The sequence below is a fragment of the Felis catus genome, chromosome A2 (assembly GCF_018350175.1).
Source record: "Felis catus isolate Fca126 chromosome A2, F.catus_Fca126_mat1.0, whole genome shotgun sequence".
In the NCBI taxonomy this organism is placed as follows: Eukaryota; Metazoa; Chordata; class Mammalia; order Carnivora; family Felidae; genus Felis; species Felis catus.
Genome location: NC_058369.1, coordinates 125,995,678 through 126,017,782, shown reverse-complemented (window position 1 = coordinate 126,017,782; position 22,105 = coordinate 125,995,678). Strand labels below are relative to the sequence as shown.

Sequence of the window (22,105 nt, the reverse complement as noted above, 5' to 3'; positions counted from 1 at the left end):
AACAACAACAACAACAAAAACCCCCATAATCATATTCCAACAAACAGATGCCAGGATTTCTGTCTGATTAAACTAGTTTGACTTCACACTCCATTGTTCAGGCACACACAGACACACTCAAAGATCAGCCTGGACTTCCCAGATGATGTACTCACTGTGAATGTCAAGATTATTTTCATGATCAGATGTCATCTTTTGTAACAGTCCCTGGTCCTACTTGCGAAGCAATGTGTTCATTGAACACGTTTCAGCAGAAGAAGGGTTTATTGAAGGATACGAGGAAACTCACAGAACCTGGGGGGAAGGCTAGAGGAAGGAGCTGGAAACCCCCCTTCAGAAGCAATACCCAAACCCTGCAGACAGAGTGGCCTGCCAGGAAGTCACTGACTCTGCCACTGCCGAGCACTAAGCGCCTGAGATTCACTTTTACTGCACCAGCTTCTTCCACCTATTTTGAAGCCATTTGTGCAACAGGATCTTTTGGAAGGAAGTCTCTCCCAAATGTCCTTGATTGGTGGGCACTTGGGTCACATGCTGTATTCTAGCTGCAAAAAGGCTAAGTCACTTCAGTTCTAACTTCTATACTGGGAAACATAGGTATTTCAGTTAGTAATGGGAGGTCATTTCAAAGTTGATGGGCCGGTAAGAATATGACAAATGTCTGGTATAGGCCTGGAGTTCTCCCTTAGTACTACTATATTGTGCTTTAACATCTAAGCCTCTAAAATAACAGAATTCATGTTCGACAATTATAAATGTAGTGATCAACAAGGCTGACAAGTCAAGTATTTTCCATCAGATTCTCACCAAAACTTTACGTAACACATGTTCAGTATTCTCAGAACATTTGATAGTGTTTGCTAATAAATGAATAAATTGTATCATGTATTCTTCTTACTTAATGAGAACACCAAAAACTCTTAGAACCCAAATTGATGGATTGTACTTACGGCTCTTCATTTTCACACCCCCTAATGGTGTCTACCTTCTCATTCAAGAACATAGTTTATCTGTTATTGTGGCAACCTTGTTTCCCAAAAAGAGCAATGAGACACATGATTCTGACAAATAATCTTGGTAATTGTTTTGGGGCACAAGAAGTAAGCTGATAGATGGTGCTCAAATATTAAAATGGCCATTTTGATGGTTGGTGAGGACAAGAGAATATTTCAAATCAGGAGTGTTCCAGAAAGTATGATATGGTCATAGTATGTACCCACACTACAATGGGTATATCATTTGTTTCTAGGAGAAGTTGTACAGACACTAAAATTAATTCATGCATTCAATTTTCTATTTTAACAAACATTTCTTGAGCACCTCCTGTGGTCCAGACACTGAACTAGGCCCTTGAGTTGTTCCACAAAGACTGGGTCGTTCAATAGTATGAGAGAGAAGTAAGCAAAACCAATACAATAAAAGAACTTTTAGGACAGAAATCTATAACAGTGCTTAACCACACACTACATTATGATTACACAACAAAAAGTAAATAACTTGGGTGTCTGAATGGATTAAGCCTTTGACTCTTTATTTTTTTTTTTATTTTTTTTTTTCAACGTTTATTTTTGGGACAGAGAGAGACAGCGCATGAACAGGGGAGGGGCAGAGAGAGAGGGAGACACAGAATCGGAAACAGGCTCCAGGCTCTGAGCCATCAGCCCAGAGCCTGATGCGGGGCTCAAACTCCGGGACCGCGATATCGTGACCTGGCTGAAGTCGGACGCTTAACCGACTGCGCCACCCAGGCACCCCAAGCCTTTGACTCTTGATTTCGGCTCAGGTCGTGATCTCTCAGTTTGTGAGATTGAGCCCTGCGTTGGGCTCTGCACTGACAGATTCTCTCCCTCCCTCTCTCTGCCTCTGTCTGTCTGTCTGTCTCTCTCTCTCTCTCTCTCAATCTCTCTCAAAATAAATAAATACACTTAAAAAAAAGTAAATATAGGGGCGCCTGGGTGGCTCAGTCGGTTAAGCGGCCGACTTCGGCTCAGGTCATGATCTCACGGTCCGTGAGTTCAAGCCCCGCGTCGGGCTCTGTGCTGACAGCTCAGAGCCTGGAGCCTGTTTCAGATTCTGTGTCTCTCTCTCTCTCTGGCCCTCCCCCGTTCATGCGCTGTCTCTCTCTGTCTCAAAAATAAGTAAACGTTAAAAAAAAAAAATTAAAAAAAAAAAGTAAATATAACTCTTCCTTCCTTAAGCACAGAGTAACTACAAAGAAGTCATATGTTAATATCTTGTCCCCAGTGCAATGCAGATCTCTGCTGAGAATTTTTTTGAAGTCTGCTACATTTGCTCTCCTGGTTGAAGATTAATTTCACTTCGCAGTCAGTAAAACATCAATATGCACATAGAGCCCACAAGATAGAAGATTTCACATAAATACAAAGGGAAGTAACATGACCACATTCGCTTGTGTACTGAATGGACTTATGAGACTCTCTTAGCTCAGTTCTTTCCCCATTCTCTCTTAAGCATCTAATCATTTACATGGAATTTCAAAAGAAAACAACATATACTCTAAAATCTCCTATGAAATCTTTAAGACCCTCTCCAAAGTCCCTCCCGATGGAAGAAAGGCATCACTTTATTTGATGGTACAGTATTTGTTTACTTTTCTCTGTCTCCTGTCCTGCACTGTATGTTCTTTTCTCTCCTTGGCGCCTAGGACCTGGAAGATGAGCAATCATCTCCAAATGAACGCACAGCTAGTGGAATAAATGAAGGCACCCCTTAGTAACTCGCAGAACATGAAGAGCAGTTTTGTAGTAGGCCTACACGTTTAGGAGTTGGGCAGCCTTGGGTTGGAAACTGCCTCTGCTACTTGTTGGTTTCAGGAATTTGAGCAACTCGCATAAACTTTCCTGGCCTCGGTAGTTTTATCTGTAGGATGGGAATGATTAATAGAACACACCTCACAAGCTTGCTGTGAGGATGAAGCGGGACCATGTGCGTAAAAGATACAGCACACTCTGCAACACAGTGCCAAACCCATGGCTGATCCTTAGTAAGTGGTGGAAAGAGTCGTCGTTGATTGGGATTCCAATGGTGATGATGTGCTCTATTGCAGCAGGCACCCTTGGGTTCAGGGACATTGAACTTTCTGGATAGAACAAAATTTATATTGCTCTTGGCTGCTACTTGCTTTGCCTCATACTCTTTCATAATATGGAATCTACAACTCTGCCTGTCCCAAATCTGAGTGCATCTTTGGCCTTTGAGGAGGTAGCACTTTTTCTTGAGGCGGTAGCTCGGATTTTTCTTTCTCTGCCTCTCACTGCCCTGGAAGGGGATTTAAGAAGAAAATGCCCCCGGCTTAATTTGAAAGCCCAGCTTCCCAATTCATCATGAAACATAGAAATCTGATAAGCTGGCTTCATTAAATTAAGGGCCCAACATCACTGCACTGCAAAGTTTGGGGAGCACAGGAAGTGTGCATCAGTTGGGTGGGCAGTGAGGAATGGCAGAATATGCCCCCCCTACCCCAAAGACAAACACGTGCTGTCTTAGAAGAGCCAGGATTATTTTTTCTGATTGGATGCTCATTCTGAAATTGGACCAAGTGGAAAAACACAAAGCCCTTCAGATTTGTCCAATTTTGTAACATTAAATTGGGATGGAGTGTGTGATGGGGGTGGGGGTAGTTTCATAATATAGTAAGTGGAACCTTTTAGCTTCAGTAAGTGAGTCTGACTCAGGAATGTAGGCGATTGTATCTCAAAAAAAATCAATATTAAGATGCACAATTGCTCCCCTGGTATCGAAAGAATTAGTTGATCTACATGCTAAATGACAAGCCTCTTGATAACAGGGATTATGCGACCTGCCTTTCCAGCCAGAGCTGCTGGGGACTGTCCCTTAGGTCCCTAAGGCAGAGATAACCTAATTACAACAACAAAGACCAGGTCCATTTGAGGAGAAAGCAACCGTGGGGGTGGGGGGGGGGTCGGAAGGTGATGGTGGGTGTGCGGACCAGACCGTGTTGGGTCTTGTGTTAGCAGGGAGGGGCTCATCTAGGACAAAAGCATCTAGGTGGGGAGTTGCTGGGGAGTGAGGCCCAGAGGGGAGGGGATGACTGCAGAAAGGGTGGACAGAGGTCACCTCTAAAACATGACTTAATCTCCACTTTGGCTCCACAAACACTGCCACGCTGGCTCCCAGACTCCGGCCAGACTTGACAGAATGAGCGAGCAAGGCTCCAGACATTCAGACACTCAGAGACCCTCCAGCCAGTCACAGGAGAGGGAGAAGGGTCTGGGAAACACACGTGGGCCTCTGTGACCCAGGTCTTCTCCCTCCTCTGTGAATCTCCCACCACCCTAGAAGGATAGGTTCCAGGGACCGGGCCCTGATGGCATTTCCACCTGACCATGGCAAGAAAGGGGCCATGTGCTGCACTTTTCAGGGAACTAAATCTCTTTCATTTCAAGGACTGTCCTCTTTTCTGATTTTACGTCCTCCTCATGTCTTTGGTGCTAAATATTCCCTTTTTAGAAGTGAGATGATGGTGATGGTGGCTTGGAAAGGTTTTTGTGCTTTGACTTTTATTTGTTTTCAATGCTCTTACCTGGTATGATAAGAAGTTTCCATTGATTCCAAAAATGTTTGTCTCTGAAATTATCAGACTCTGGAAAACAAAAATCTGTAAGACTACGTTGTTAAGCAGACTTCTCAGCAAATGTTCGTTAAAGTTTTACCCTCATACTTTTTTTTTTTTTAATCTTTTGGAGAAAAAGTGACACAGATAATCTTTGTTCCTAGTTTCTATATCTTCCATATCTTACTGCTCCCAAGGTTAAAAGGTGCTTTCAGTACCTTGGGTACCCTGGAATTCTAAGGCAATGAGGCATTCATTAGGTCAGTAGTTGCCCCATCTTTAAAAGCAGAAGGACCTTTTAACGTAATCCAGTCACTCAGAACCTGGGCGTGTACCACAGTGTAGACTAAAGCACGGGAGCTCTGACTTTGGGTCAAGGTGGGCTCAGAGTCCTGACTTCTTGGCCTTTTCCTCAAATGCCCTGCCCCCACCACCTCCAGGGAGCCTGGGTCCCTCGTGTGTCCCTGGGCTGTGGGTGGTGGGTGTGTGCAGACAAGTCCTCCATCAGGCTCCTCAGTTCTGGCCCAGTGTGAGAGGCCTTCCTTTCTTCTCCCCGGCTGTTCATGATGTGGACAGGCTGAACTGGCCCATCGCTCAAAACTAAGATTTTGAGGGACACCTGGGTGGGTCAGGCAATTCAGTGTCCGACTCTTGATTTCGGCCCAGGTCATGATCCCAGGGTCGTGGGATCGAACCCACAGTGGGCTCCGTGGTGAGCGTGGAACCTGCTTAAGTTTCTCTCTCTGGGGTGCCTGCATGGCTCAGGTGGTTACACATACGACTTCAGCTCAGGTCATAATCTCGTGGTTCATGAGTTCGAGTATCTCACTGGACTCTATTGACCGTGCAGAGCCTGCCTGGGATTCTCTCTCCCTGCCCCTCCCCCGCTCACTTGCACATGCTCGCTCACTCTCTCTCAAAATAAATAAATAAACTTAAAAAATTCTCTCTCTCCCTCTCTATCCCTCTCCCTCACTTGCTCTCTCTCTCTAAAATAAGCTAAGATTTTTGAACCCTAAAAAGCTGAGTTTACATGAGAAACCTACCCAAGCCCAGGGCAGTGGAGATGCTGGGTGATTTACCATGGTTTGTTTGAAGGGAGCTTCCTACTTACTTCTTAAAATTTTTTTTTCAACATTTATTTATTTTTGGGACAGAGAGAGACAGAGCATGAATGGGGCAGGGGCAGAGAGAGAGGGAGACACAGAATCGGAAACAGGCTCCAGGCTCTGAGCCATCAGCCCAGAGCCCGACGCGGGGCTTGAACTCCCGGACCGCGAGATGGTGACCTGGCTGAAGTCGGATGCTTAACCGACTGCGCCACCCAGGTGCCCCCCTACTTATTTCAAGGAGCATAGGCCATGTCCAGGAAAACAGCTTAAAGGTTCTGTTGACATTTTCACTCAAAATGGAAAATGAAGGAATGTTGGTGGGCAGTGGAGAGGAAGGGACTTCAGTTATCTACCAACCAGTCCTAGTGGGAAACATGAATGTTTTAACCTGAAAAGAAATTAGAAAAATACATGAGAAGGCCTTAATAGATAGTAAAAGATCCTGAATTTTCATTTTTCCTGTCCCAAACCTCTCACACAAATTCCTGAGTTTCTTAGAGATGGCCACTATATAAATGATCCATCAATTTAGTATTATTTTTATGCAAAATAATACGGTGATAATTGTCGTGTTTTCTTTTTTTGTTAAGAAAAATGTGTGGGTTTTGCTAAGGGGAAGAAATTATCAACATTTTTGGATAAAGACCTAAAGCAAAAATGTTTTAGGGATATTATCTATATCTGACTTCCTTGCTAAGTTCTGAGGACTAAATCCTAGAATAAATGACAGTTAACATCTGCTTAGCTTGAGTAAAGACTGTACTTGGAAGGCTTAATAATCTCTCCCCTTGACTTATTAAAGTGCCAAGAATTTATATCAAACTAATTTGCTTAGGCGTGCACTGGGTTTGAGTTTTAGAAAATGTTGCTTTTGTTTGAATGTCACTATGATTGAGTTTAGAAGGAGGTCATGGCTGAATGAATGAGAAGGAAAGAAGAAACGGAGAGGAGGTCCCCAAATCCTGCTTTTTGTCTCACTGTCATAAAATACACACGTACATTTGAAAATTAAAACTCTACATGCTATTCACATTGATTCTAATGTCAATGATTGAAAACTTACTGCATCCCCCCCTATTCTTGGGGGTATCTAGTTGGGGAGAAAAGACTGGCACAAAGGAACTAACCCAGAGCAAGACTGTAATTAAACGCTAAGTTGGGTGGTCTGTCACAATGCGGATGATTTCTGTGTGGGCTGTGGTAGTCGGGAAGTCTCTGCAGAGAAATGGGTGTTGTGATTTGATTCGATGAATGGAGAGAATCGCAGGAGAACACAAAAGAAAAAAAAAACAGACATAGGGAAGACACAGATGTGGTTCAGTGGGAAGGTGGAGCCAGATTCTCACCCCAGGAGAGGACCTTGTTTGGGAGATGGGAGAAATGAGGTTAGATGAGTAAAATGAGACCAGATTACGGTGGTCTTCATGTCCAAGTCAGTGGCTATTGGTACTTCTCCACTCCTTTGTCCAAGAAGGACATCACTGACCATTCCAGGTCCTTCTCTGTACAGCTCTCCAGGCAGTCACTGACAACTGATCAGCTTTGCTCTGCAAGACGAAATCTATTTTCTATTCTCATCCCCCACCTGTATCTTTCAACTTGACATAGGAAGTGGGGAGATAATGGGTGAAGAATAGATGAATGAAGAAGACATGAGTCCCCAAACTTCCTGGTTACCACTGTTTTCACCTTTCTTACCCCAATTATGTTTTCAGCTGGAGCTAGGCATGATGGGGAACTATAAATCTAGTTCAGGGGCACCTGGGTGGCTCAGTCAGTTGAGTGTGTGACTCTTTTTTTTTTTTTAACACTTATTTATTTTTGAGACAGAGAGAGACAGAGCATGAACAGGGGAGGGGCAGAGAGAGAGGGAGACACAGAATCGGAAGCAGGCTCCAGGCTCTGAGCAGTCAGCACAGAGCCTGACGCGGGGCTCGAACTCACGGACTGTGAGATCGTGACCTGAGCCGAAGTCGGCCGCTTAACCGACTGAGCCACCCAGGCGCCCCGAGTGTGTGACTCTTAATTTCAGCTCAGGTCATGACCTCAAGGTTTGTGGGATGGAGCCCTGAAGTGGGCTCTGTGCTGACATCATGGAGCCTGTTTGGGATTCTCTCTTTCCCTCTCTCTCTGCCCCTCCCTGATTGTTCTCTCTCTCTCTCTCTCTCTCTCTCTCTCTCTCTCTCTCTCTCTCTCTCTCTCTCTCTCTGTCTCTCTCTCTCTCTCTCTCTCCCCTTTCCTTCCTCCCTCCCTCCCTCTCAAAATAAATAAAGAAACACTAAAAAATTAAGAGATCCAGTTCAGCCACTAACTTCCCTCGTCTGTGCCTCATTTTCCTCATCTGGAAAATGAAAGGATTTGAATGGATAATGGGATAAGATCTGTTCTGACATTGAGTTTTTAGAATCCCACAGATGCCAACAGAAAGTCAGCCTACTGAGCCTTGCTTGGAGCACCTCTGGGGAGCAGCAGGAGGGCAGTGCAAACCAAGCAAGAAGCGGAGGGGAAGAGGAAGCTGAGGTTCTGGCTAACCCACACGCTAAATTAATAGCTTCTGGATAACTGAGAGTTGCTATCATTAGACACTGTTTGTATTAGATGATCCATATGGTACAGAAGGTGGCTTAGGCGCCTTGAGGTCTCTCAGTAGGAAGCCGATGAAAAACCACATCTGGAAAGAGATTTCTCTAAGGATCAAGACTAGTGGAAAAAATTTTGTATATCGTTGTTTGCTTCCCTCTTGAGCACCATGGCTGATCCCCAGCTTCATGTGGCCAGTTTGGCAGACGTCCCTACCCAAAGGGACTTCGCAACAAAGAAACCTTTTTCACTAATGATGTCCCCTGCTTCCCTGTTTTCCAGCTTCTTTGGCCTCGGAGGGATGCACTTGGTAGACAGGAGACGTGGCAGGACGTGGTCACAGCTCCATGCAAGAGGGCAGGAAAATGTTCATGCTTGGAACTGCACACTCTGCACACTCCATATCCAGGGAGCAGGCTTGGGGTTATTACCCCATTTGCTATCTCACTATCGAGATCAGTTGTTGGGAGCCAGCTTGCCAGTGGCCTGGGTTAAACTTCAAGAATGCAGATAAGGCTGAGAGGCTCGGAGCCATGGTATTTGGATGTCTAGCTAGGCATTTTGCAGGCCTGGCTTGGCTTAATTTATTAATTTGTTAGTATTCGGGCAGGACCATGGCAAGGTTCTGTGCTTACCTCTTGAAATGTGCCTTTTTCTCAAGCTCCCTACATGCACATTCAGGGACTAAGTATGTGAGGCCCTGTCTGAGGAATTCAACATGACAGGAATGATGTCTGTCTTTCAGTTGGGCGGTTTTTTAAAAAAAAACACCCTTTGACTAATGCTTCATAAAATAAACATCCTTTGTCTACTTTCACTTTTATTTTTTTTTAAGTTTATTTATTTATTTTGAGAGGGAGAGAGAGCAAGAGGGAGAGAGACAGAGCATGTGTGAGCAGAGGAGGGGCAGAGAAAGTGGGAGAGAGAAAATTCCAAACAGGCTCTTTGCTGACAGCGACTCCGGGCCTGATCCCACAAACCTCGAGGTCATCACTTGAGCCAAGATCAAGAGTCGAAAGCTCAACTGATTGAGCTACCCAGGCACCCCTACTTTCACTTTTAAAATTCATCTTGGCTAGAGGTGGTAACAATAACGGGGAAAACCATTCCTTACTGACATTGCTTTTCTTTTTTTTAATTTTTTTTTAACGTTTATTTATTTTTGAGACAGAGAGAGACAGAGCATGAACGGGGCAGGGTCAGAGAGAGGGAGACACAGAATCTGAAATGGGCTCCAGGCTCTGAGCTGTCAGCACAGAGCCCAATGCGGGGCTCGAACTCACGGACCGCGAGATCATGACCTGAGCCAAAGTCAGCTGCTTAACCGACTGAGCCACCCAGGCGCCCCCTGACATTGCTTTTTAAGTCTAGGATGCCCAGGGGTCTCTGACCAGAAAGGAAGAGTGTGATTTAAAAGGAGCTGACCTTGGGGTGCCTGGGTGGCTTAGTCAGTTAAGCATCTGATATCAGCTCAGGTCATGATCTCGCAGTTCGTAGTTCGAGCCCCATATCAGGCTTTGCAATGACAGTGCAGAGCCTGCTTGGGATTTTCTCTCTCTCTCTCTTTCCCCCACTCATGCCTTCTCTCTCTCTCTCAGAATGAATGAATGAATGAATGAATGAGCTAAACTTGTTTGTCTCCCTCTCTGGAGTTTGGGTTTTTTTTACATCCATTCATCCATCCATTAATCAATTCCTTTCCTTCTGTCCACCTGTCTGTCTATCCATCCATCCATTTATGTATCTGTCCATCCATTTACTCATTCAGTTGTTTAACAAACATTGCCTGTGCTCAGCACTGAGTTTGCCGTGGTGAACGAGACAGACCCAACTTCGGCCTCCATCTCCACTAGCACAGGGCCCGTGTCTTGCTGGGGGAGGTTCTGTATTGGTGGGCACTCCTGAAGGTGCTGGGCTGCAGGCATAGCTGGTTCTCAGTGTGCGTGCACACTGCTTGCTGCACAGTCTCTGATCTTTCAAAAACCAAGGAAAGTTTTCTTGTGGCCATGGAGGTTTTGACTCTATCTTCAGGATTTGTGTATTGAAGTTGGGGAAGAGAAGAATGAACACAGTTGGAGTCTTGCTGGCCCTGCTGTCTTCCAGTGTGGTGGAGAGAGGCCTCGGTTTGGAGCTGTCCAGCTGGGCACTCATTCTGACCTGCCCAAGCCCAAGTTTCTCCTTCTTTCCTTCAATTGCAGATGATAATATTTATTCTATCATGTTGTCATTGTGAGGATTGCATGAGATAAAGTGCACTGGGTGCTTGGCAGAGGGCCTGCCATATTATAAGTATTATAAGTTCCTCCTTATTTCCTCCCCCGAAACAGGAGCTTTTACTCTTATTTAACCTCTTACGTAAGCTCTCAGGAGCTTTTCTTTTCATTGCTACTGAGACAGCTCTTTTGCTTCCGTAAGGGTTCCTAGTGGCTGTCGGTCACTAAGATTTGGACCTTCTGCATTTTACATTTCTGAGCAAATCTTGGGTTCCTTACCAGGCTTTCATGTAATAACAAGCAATCAAGGCAGGGTTTTAAGCAAATTACTTGAAGTAATGATTATCTTTCACACAAGAACCTACAGACAGGACCCAATTATTCTGTAATGCACATTCACATTCTCTGTCCATGTGTGTGGGGGTGTGTGGGGGGTGTATTTCTGGGTATAAATATGATTCGGTTCCCCTCAAAATTTTACCTAAAATAGCACTGAATTATATCTGAATAGTCGAAAGTAGTATGAGTTCTGAGTACAAGAAGGGGGAAAGACAAGGGAGGAATAGAAGAGTTTTCTCTCCTTGTAGACCCATGAACGACACAGCTCTGTAAGACAACAGGGAGGGCTTCCTGGAAGCAGAGGAGAGCCAGTGGCCTGTGTCTGCTATGCAGAACAGAAGCAGGTGTGGCCTGCCTCCGGCCGAGTGGTTTATGCTGCCCCAGGGCCTAGTTTTCGTCTCTGCCATGGGATAGCACCTCTTCTGGGAGGCAGACATGCCACCCCACAGGGCATGTCAGCATTTGGAACCCCTTCCCCACCTGCACAAATTTGAGGGACAATATGAGATGGTCTTTATTTTGTGAGAAGCCCAAGGTCCCCAGAGGTAGACCAGATGAAATGTGAGCCTGTGTGTGGCTCCCCATGGGCCCCAAACTGGGCAGTGCCCTGAGCCAACCTTCTTCTGTCACCTCAGCAGTGGCCTCCTTGACCTGCTTCTATTTTTTCCCTTTTCCCTTGTTTCCTCCAAGTCCTCAGAACCCCTCTGGGTCCTTCCCACAGTGTGACTATATTAGTTTCCCGTGGCTACCGTAGCAGATTACCACCAAGTCAGTGGATTAAAACAGCACACATATTCTAGTTCACAGTTTCCATGGGTCAGGAAGCTGGGCACGGCTATGCTTGCTTCGGCAGCACATGTACTAAAATTGGAACGATACAGAGAAGATTAGCATGGTCCCTGTGCAAGGGTGACACATAAATTTGTGAAGGAAGCTGGGCATGGCTGAGTTGGGCTTTCTGCTTGGGGTCTCACAACCCTGCAATCAGGACACTGACTGGGCTATATTTTCATCTGAATGCTTGACTAGGAAAGAATCCACTTCTAAGTTCATTCAAGTTGTTGGGGCAGAATTCATTTCGTTGCAGCCGTAGAACTGAGGGACCTGGGTTCTTGCTGGCTGTCAGAGGGAGGGCATTCTCAACTCCTAGACAAGGATGCCTGCAATCCCTCCACATGGCCACTTACTCCATTGGGCCAGCAAGGAGAATCTCCAGCCATAGACTCCATTAGCAAGACGGTCTTTTATAAAATAACATAGTCATGGGAGTGATATCCATCCCCTCTGCCATATTCTACTGGTTAGAAGCAAGTCACAGGTCCTGCCCCCGCTCAAAGGGAAGGGATTATACAGGTATGAACACTGTGGGTTGGAGGTCGTGGGAGCCACCTTAAAGTCTGCCACCACTGTGGACTCCCTTTTTTTCATTTTTCAGGAAGTAGTTTAATGGCAGAGAACAGCTGTAAGCTCTCAGCCACTGCATCAAACCTAGCCCCTTCTAGATGGACTCCTCACCTATTCCTGGCCTCTCTTCTGCAAGACCTGGTCCTCAGGCTCACGGTCATCCACAGACCATCTCAGTCGCCATCTTGCTTCCAGTCACCTGCACCCAAGACCTCTGATGCAGCCTTCAAGTGTCTCCCTTTCTCCCTCAGTCTCACAGTTACTTCCAACTCCTGTCACTATCAATTCGTAATTGTCTTTCCAATAAATCTGCTCTTTTCTCTTCATTGCTACTGAGACCAGCTTAGTCTAACTGTTCCTTATCTTCCATTAGAACTAGTACAGTAACCCCCAGCCAACTTCTCCTCCTCACTGTCACCCCCTCAAACGCTTTTCATTTCCCTACCACCATCTCCCTTCCACACTCTTCCTTCTAGCAAATCCAGAACGTGAATTGTTTTCCTTCTGCACCAGGCTTTGCTCACCTTGCTCTGTTTCTCCACAGTACTCTTTCCCCACCCAATCCCTACCATTTTACCTGTGCAAAAAATCACTCATCCATCAAAATCTAGCCAGGATCCTGGCAAGCTTTTCCTGATTACAGACAAAATAATTTATTCCCCTAATTCCGTCTTTTGATTTAGTTCTGCTTATTTTTGTGTGTTTTTCTTTTCTTTTCTTTTTTTTTTTTGTTTTATATTCACATAACTAAATGCACCGTGCCTTACATTTTTGGGGTGTTGACTGCTCTCTGCACCAATGCTTGAGGAAAGGAAGTGTCACTTCTTTATCTTTATCTTCAAGGCCTCAAACACAGCAATCCAATGGAGTTATCAATAAGTATTGTTGAACTGAACTAGTATTTCCAAAATTATTTGGCTAGCTTGGGAAATTTGTTAAATCCTGCATAATATAGTGACTTTTAAATTTCTTTAAGTTTATTTATTTATTTTGAGAGAGACAGAGACAGCACAAGTGGGGGAGGGGGAGAGAGAGAGAGGGAGAGAGAGAATCCCCAGCAGGCTTCCGGCTGCCAGTGCAGAGCCCAACTCGGGGCTTGGATCACAAAACCGCAAGATCATGACCTGAGCCGAAACCAAGAGTCAGACACTTAACTGACTGAGTCACCCAGGCACCCCCATAATAAAGTGACTTTTAAATTTGGTTTTAGACTTTTAACCTACAACATTTTATTTCTTTGTTTGTTTGTTTTGGCTTGTTTATTTATTTTTGAGAAAGATAGAGAGGAAGGGGCAGGGGGACAGAGAGAGAGAGAGAGAGAGAGAGAGAGAGAGAGAGATTGAGAGACAGAGAATCCCAAGCAGACTCCACACCATTAGTGCTGAGCCCAGTGCAGGGTTTGAATTCACAAACTGTGAGATCATGACCTGAGCTGAAACCAAGAGTCGGGCACTTAACCAACTGAACCACCCAGGTGCCCCTAACCTACAGCATTTTAGAATTCAGCTATCTGTTTGATGCATTGCTTTTTCTACCTCATCTCTCCTAATGTTTCCTCAGCTGGTTTTCAATGATCAATTATTATTTTTAATTATTATTCTACTATGCTATCAATCCAATATGTTAGATAATTATTATGTTCTATATTATTAATTATTATTTTCAGTTATTAGTAGATCCCCTCAGTAGAGCTAAACAGGAATGAAGAAACCAGCTGTGTGTTTTTGGATCAGGAGCTTTTACTGCTTTTCTTTCCAAGCGTTATCTTGATCTTGTGACCACAGAGAGCTGCCACAATTAAAAAAAAAACAACAACAAAACACTTTTCTGGGCACCTGGGTGGCTCAGTTGATTAAGCATATGACTCTTGATTTAGCTCAGGCCATGATCTCTAGGTTGTGGGATTGAGACCCACATTCGGCTCTGTGCTGACAATGTGGAACCTGCTTGGGATTCTGTCCCTCCCTCTCTTTCTGCCCCTCCCTTTCTGTCTTTCTCTCTCTCTCTCTAAAAATAAATAAACATTAAAACAACAAAAACAAAAAACCCCACACTTTTCAAACAAGCATTCAGTGCAAAAAGCAAGCATTCAGACATCTCCAAGTCTTGACATTTTTTCTTCCTTCTCTAGACAAGTGGGTCCCAGCAGAAAGAAGAATGTCTTCACCTCACTGGCTCTCCAATGATGCCATCAACACTTGCTTCTTTAAGTTGCCTGACAACGTGGCCTAGAAGCACTGTCTCCCTGGGAACTGCCAGCTCCGAGGTAAGGATTGGGTGCTCTGGAGGGCATAGAGGGCACTCCCTGTCTCTGTGCCTGGCAGCCTGGCTCAGTGTGGGTTCTGGAGCCCAACTCCTCACTTCAAATTCTGGCTCCATTATTTACAACTCATGTGCCCATGAGCAAGTTATTCAGCCCCTCCGTGCCTCCGTTTCCTCATCTGTAAGATTGGGCTAATACTAACTATCTTCATATGGTTAGTGAGAGTGTAATAAAATGATGCACATAAAATGCTTAGAACAGGATCCTTTGCATCCCAACATTATAAGCATTCAACAAACGTTTGCTGCTATCATTACCCCAGAACTTAATTTCTACTTTTCTGGAAGGACATCAAATTAGGTTTTTCTATTTTCTGGAATTGGCTCGCCTCAGTTTCAAGATATGAATTTTTAGAAAGGGCATCAGGATGAAAAGACAGAATCAGTTGCTCTACTGTGACTTTTTCTAGAGCAAAAAAAGTTGTTAGTTCTTTATTTTTCTGTGTCTTTAGTCTGCATCATTTTTCATATCTAACAGAATGGAAAGTATCTCTTGCTTCTGATATTTCTTTAAAAACAATCACTCTCCCAGAATTCTAAATGCTTTTCTGAATTAAAAGGTCCTTTCTACCTTCTTATGCTGGATTATTTCTTGATTTAGATTAGCATCTTCGAGCATAGACTGAGTCCTTCCATTTGCTGTGGAGGCTTGATGTTTGTTTTACCTTTTTCTTCTCCGGCCGGCATTAGGGGAGGTCTTAATTGGTTGGTTTGGCTTTCTCCTTCGATAAGGTCCCATGTAGGGACATCTGTGGGAAGAGGTCAGGGTTGTGGATGGGTGTTCACGTCTGGGCTGAGGTGTGGGGGTGAAGACACTCTGACAGTGTGCTGTGTGGCAGGAGGAGGAATGGAGGAAGATGAAAGGAAACATTGGGAAAGAGTCCCTTAGAGATAGAGCCATGGAGCTGCACTGACAGGTGCATGATTGAGTGTGTCAGGCCATTTCTGACACTCTCTGCTCACCTCCCGTTCCCAGGAGGAAGTAGCTGGGGGAAGGGACTTAATGCTCATGGAGCACCTGATCCACCAACCTTGTGCCCGGTGCCGGCTAGGGCACAAACGTGGACTCTATCTCCTTCCCAACCCTGAGAAGTTCATGGTGTTATCTCTATTTCTCAGATGAGGAAGTTGTGACTTTTCAAAAGCTGCACTACTATGGAGGTCTGGAAATGGGTTCAAACACAGGTCTCTCGGACAGCAGAGCCTATCCTCCTATATGCTGTACCCCTTGTAGCCGAAATAAAAGGTTTAAAGATCATGTACCATTTGATGCAGGAGATAGTCAGGTGTGGGAACATGCATCCATGGTGATCCTCTTTCTGGAAGTCTTGGGCCTGTCACTCTCCCGGCCCACCAAGATAATTTCCTAAGTACTTGGTAGTTGTTAAAGGAGTTTAAAAAGATCTGTTAGACAACTTTTCCAGGGAGATGTCGATCAGCTAAAATGATTCGAGATAAGGGTGAGCAGATGTCAAAATAGACCACCAAGGAGCCGAGAAGCCTGAGGAAATCTGGAAGGATGCTGAGGTATGAGAAGTGGAAGGGAGACAGATTCAGATTTAGGAAGCCACAGGCAATACCAACACCTGTCAGAGAAGTTTAATCGTTTTTGCTTTTGATCCATTCACTTAGAGTCCGAGACTCTCAAGATGCTGGATGGAGAGCAACTACTCTGCCAAAAAGGGAGAGAGAACATTCTTCTTCGGTAGGTTTTTTTTTTTTTAATCCTTCGCCTTCAAATAGGGAGAAACGGGGAGACAGGCTAACTTCACCCCTTGTGGTGTGCGCCTCTTGATCCAGAAGCGTGGGCCTATGTGATGACACGGAAGAGAGTGTGTGGAAACATCCTCCTGCACGAGCCACACACGGATCACACGGCAGCTTCTGGGGCCAAAGGAGCTTCAAGCACCCCTCAGTTGTCAGCAGAGAACAGAAAGTCTTGAAGCCCAGAACTTCCAGGCACATGTCTCACTCTTATATTTTAAAAAGCCTATTACATTGGTTTTAACAACTCGCTAAGTTTAGATGATTTCTATTTTATGTGGCAGCTTTGAAGCATGCATATATTTCTGTTTACAGTGGGGTCTATTTATAGAATGACCAAAATGGCCAATGACACCGTGTGTCCATCACGACCAAGAAGCTAAAAGCTTATGGAAGTGTTGATATTTCTGCTCTCAAACTCACGATTGAGTTACTTAGCTGCTTTATTCAGGGCTCTTAGCAAAATGAAAGGGTGTTAAAAAGAATCCATCAATGAGTCCCAGGACAAAGTTTTATCAGCAAACACAATTTTGAAGTACTAACTATCCACAAATCAGATGACGATCATAAGTTAAACTTCGATGGCCTTGTTAAAGGATGTGTCAACAGAGGCACAATCTATGCTATAATCAACTTCAGTCAACTAACAAACATGAATGACAACTTTCAGTCCTTCATTTAACATGTATTTATTGCAATACTTAAAAATATTGAAAAATGTAAAAGCCCTCGTAATAACCTTCTCCCAAGTTACATAAGCACTGGGACCCAGCATAAATTGTTGCTTTGAATTTTAAATAGATTTTCGATGTAGTTTATTGGACAACTGGGATACTTTCATGGCCCATGTTTTGTCACCCTATTACCGGCACCTAACACGTATTGGGTATTCAATAAATGTGTTAAATTAAATTGAGCCTTTTTCAATTTAAGCAGTATTCATTGTGTGTTTAAATTTATGTGTGCAGGTCTGCAAACACAGCCAGGAATTAATCACTTCTAAACTTTGTGTCAATGTCTTAAAAAGCTGCATTTAATTTCCAATTAAGAGTATGGCAGAGGGGAAGTAATTTGACTAATGAGACAGAGAATCACAGCTTTTCTTTGGTTGACCAATGGATGGTGACTTTGATCAAAGTGTCTCCGCTGAATCAATCTGTGACCTGCACAGAGTGGAGTTTTTACCATCCCGGAGGACTGGATGGTGTGGAAAGAGCTAATAGAAAGAACACAGAATATCTGACCTCAGACACATTTTTAAAATATGATGGTGTTGATAGTCCCTTCTGTTTAAGTTCTGGCTCTGTATCTTCTCTTTATACTTAAAAAAAATTTTTTTTGAGGACAGAAATGGCCAAGTGATGATGACTCTTCATCAGAAACTCAGATTTTGCTGGCATTACACACACAGATTGCATTGTGAGCACTTTCATCTGATTCCAAATAACAGACATTAAGAGGCTTCCTGTCAAGTTTCCAGAGAGAGGTTGGAGATGGGAGGAAGCTCCTCTGTTTTAATTTGATTGATTGGTGACCTACATTCGAAATGGCACACTTCTAAAAACATAGGCAATTACCCCTTCTCCAGTTAGATATTACCAAGAAAACAGCAATGTTAGAAAGATACGAATAGTTATAAATTAATTCACCGTATTAACTGAGCTGTTACTATGTTCAGCCCATCTCTGAGCATTAGGTCTTCACAACTGTCCTCTGAGGCAGGCATTGTTCTGGTTGTCTGTTGCTGTAAAACAAGTCAGCCCAAACTCAGCGCCTTAAAAGAAGCCCCTGCCCCTCATTTTCTTGTAGTGCTTTACAAGGCCACTTCAAGTGAGTTTTCATCGACCCACAACTGCAAAAATCCTGGGTGCGGATCACCACCATGGAGCGGAAGGAGCTAAAACCACCATGGAGTTCACACCGTGGAGCGGAAGGAGCTAAAACAAACCATTACAGTCACGGTGTTCAAAACTAGCGGGGAGATGAAGGGCTGTGAAGACGAAGAAAGTAGTTGGGGAGAAGGGGTCTGGGAAGGCTCCCCCGAGAATGCAGCACTAAATGAGGAAAGAGTGATGTTTGGCTCTCTAGGGGGAATGGGGCTCCAAACGGAGAAAGACAACGCGCAAAGGGGCGAGGGAGTAAGAAACAGAGATTTGGGACTTATACTCTCAGAGGTGGTGAAGGCAGAGTGGGTTGTCAGAGTGGACGGGATCTGAGGCGTGGGGGCACCATTGACCTCCGTGTCCGTGCCTTTAAAGTGGCAATAATACTTGCCTTTTTATGTTTGTTTTGAAATTTGGATGAGAGAGAATGTCTTTGAAACCCCTGGCATTTAATAAATACAGAAAAAGAGATAGTTGTGTTATCCTGTATGAGGGACAGAAGATGAATACAGCAAAAATTATGGGGTCAAATAGAGGAAGTGGACTTACTCGTCAAAGCTCGGATCTCCTATTTGCAGACCTGTTCCATTAGTAATTCCTGAAAGTAATAATGGGAATCCACTATAGAAGTCCACTATGGGAGTCCAAGTGGAAATCATGCATTTGCTCATGATATTCATGCAGGCTCATTCAGTCGTTTCAAGTGGGAAGTTTCCTGCCTTTGAAAGGGTACAGTTTACGGGGCACCTGGGTGGCTCCAACTTCGGCTCAGGTCACGATCTCATGGTTAGTGAGTTTGAGCCCCTCATGGGGCTCTGTGCTGACAGTTCAGAGCCTGGACCTGCTTCGGATTCTGGGTCTCCCTCTCTCTCCCTGCCCCTCCCCCACTTGTGCTCGCTCTCTCTCTCTCTCTGTCTCTCTCTCAAAAATAATGAACATTAAAAAAAAAAGTTTAAAAAAAATAAAAGGGGGAGGTCTAGGAAACACTGCTGGGGACAACATGAGAGGTATCACGCATGATTTGCATTATGGGAAGATCCCTTTTGCTTCTCTGCTCCTTCATTGAACAGCAGGGCTGCTGTACCTGTAGAATTGTGGTGGGGAGGGGAAGGCAGGGCCACCAGGGATGTGGACTCTGGTGACTGTCAGATCCTCAGATGAAGGGAAAAGGATGCGCTGGAATTTGGTGGTTGATTCAGACCTGTCTTTTCTGAGTTAGGAACAGACACTAGGAAAAGACATAATGTATCATTTTCTTTTTAAATAGGCTGTTTCATTAGGTTAAATCTGTATGAGTTTTTCTTGATTCTGTAGAAACATCCTGAAATGAACACCTGTCTCTCTTGCTTGTTGGTGTTGAGGGGCATTTTCTACCCTCTCCGGTGTCTGTGGGTGTTTTCCTGGGAATGCTGCAGAGACTGTGTCCGACTGTGCTAACCGGCTGCCACCTTCACTCCCCGGGCTTTCCCTCGCCCCACTTCACCCCTTCCCTGGGAGCGATTTCCAGAGTAGATGTGCCGTGGCATCGACCCCAGAGGACATCCGCACAGCTCAGAGCTCAAGCCAACGCTGGCATCTTCGGCTCCCGCTTGTAACCCTATCCACTCTTCCCTCAGCACGCCTTGCTTTGCTCCAAGGAAGGAAGAACCTGCGGGCTGCAGCCATTCCCAGGCGACCCTGCTCTGTGCATGGCCCTCGAGACATCCAGATGCTCTTGGCCTGCTTGTGTGAGGAGTAATCATGGACAGGAGGGGAGCGTGGGCCGTGATGGATAGGATTGGTGGCTAAGTAAGGGTCAATGGGGTTTTCCATTCCAAACCTATCCTTGTTTTCCCTGAGACTAAAAAGATAACCGCCTTTCAGGTAAACACTAACATATTTACTATCCAATTCATGTTCTCTCAACTTCATGCATTAGAAAAAGACATTTCTTCTTCTTTCTCTTCTTTGCTTCCTCCCCACCCCCATCATATTCCTTCTCCCTCCCCCACCTCATTCTCTCCTGTTTTGTTATACAATTTCTCTCCTCTTAAAAAGATAACTTTGGTGGAAGGCTGAAGAACGTGCCCCCTCCCTGTGCGTTTCCGCCCCAGACTCCCGGCTCCTTGACCTGGCTGCCATTCATCCGGGCACCATTTGCAGCTGAGAGAAAACAGCAGCGTAATCTTCAGGTCCTTAACTTGATCCACCTGTATCAATGGCCCCACTTGTGAAGAGGCCCGACGAGATCAGGGCCCCCACTTGGCTCCAAGTCTGCACCGAGCTCCAAGTGACTGCTCCCTGGGAGTGAAGGGGACTGGAGAGTGGAAGCAAATCCCCGTCATATTCTGCCTCCTTCTGAAAACAGGCGAGTGAAACCAGGTAGTTTTGGTTCCACGTTACGCACCTTTGGCAATGGTCCCTGTTGCTTTCACACAGAATCGATGCTTTTCTCACTCAGGAAAAGGCCCTGGCGTTTTAAGCTTTGTGTAGATTTTGTTCTGATGTGGACTCTACTCTCACATGTACGTCGCTGCTCTGCTATAAAACGAGTGGGGTTTGAGAGGGTAAACAATGCTGTTAGACCCCTCAGTTCACTTCCAGGGGCGCAGCTCAGAGCCAGCGGCCTCTTCCTCCCTGCTTGGTTCTCTAGTTTGTAAAAGTAGCCCTGTCACTTGCTAGCATGTGATTGCTAGCAAGGCATTTAACTGCTCTGGGCCTCAGCTGGAGTCCCCAGGTCCAGCACCCGATACTGTGGAACCAGAGCACTTGTGACCAGCTCAGCCCAAGGGAGAGTCAGGGTGGCCAGGAAACCTAGCTGGGCTGCGTCCTCTGCACAAGGGCACCTGGCCTGAGGGCTATCTGGGGGGAGGCAGAGATGCGCCCAACAGAGCACCCTGTCACAAGGTTACACCCACCCAGAGGGGGTGCCTCTCTCTAAGTACGGTGCAGAGGAGAGCTATGAAAGAGAAATGGCCAACTTCCAGACGATATGGAATTTTTGTCTTTCATTTTTCAAGTTCATAGCTAGTTCTTTTTGGCAGAAGGTGAGGCCAGATGGCAAAGGCAAATCATGGACCTTAAAGAAGGCCAGGATGGTGTAGAGAAAATCAAGCGGAGTTTAATGAGGACACAAAGTAGTGGTTCTCAAAGAGGTAGACTATGAGCAAACTATCCTTTCTCGTGTCTTTTGGAAGGACTTTGAAGGCAATGTCAAAATCCCGGTGAAATAGGAAAAACATCTATTCCATGACAGTGTGGACGTAATGGGGGACATGTCCTTGTATAAAAAGATCCGGGCAAGCATTTGGGTCACAGCCTGTTTGAATGCTACAGTCAGTTCTGCCGTGGCACTTGTTTTGAAAGCACAAATTTCTTCCGATGCAATTGAAATACCGGGGGACAATTTGAGCATAGCATTTTGTCCACGAGAAACACTAGGCAAAGCAGAAAACTGCCTCCAGTTGAAATGAGCTGTGTAGGAACACACAATCACACACATGTACAACTCTCAAACCTACTATACTATGCATGTGACGAAACACACATCCACGTCCCATAATACCACTTTCTGCCCACCTCTAGATAATCCTTCCATCACTTCGCACTACCTGCATACGCTGCAACCCTTCAAAGAAAAGCATCATATTTATTATGGTATTTCTGTAGCACGGACCCCGTGGCAAGCTCAGCAATGCTCAATGCTGGGCTCTGGAGCAGTGACGAATAAGGCAGGACCCTGCAGGGAAGCTCACAAAGTAGTGGACGTAGCTCCAAGTTTAAGAATCAAAGAACGCTGTGGGGCACCTGGGTGGTTCCGTTGGTTGAGCGACCGAGTTTGGCTCAGGTCTTAATCTCCCGGTTTGTGGGTTTGAGCCCCACATCGGGCTCTGTGCTGACAGTTTGGAGCCTGGA

General features: G+C 45.1%; 1 non-coding gene across 1 annotated transcript; it reads left to right on the top strand.

The window, feature by feature from the left end:
• Nucleotides 1-11,675: 11,675 nt before the first annotated feature.
• On the top strand, nt 11,676-11,782 carry LOC111559592. Its single transcript, XR_002740721.1, has one exon. It is a non-coding gene; the product is annotated as a U6 spliceosomal RNA (small nuclear RNA).
• Nucleotides 11,783-22,105: the final 10,323 nt, after the last annotated feature.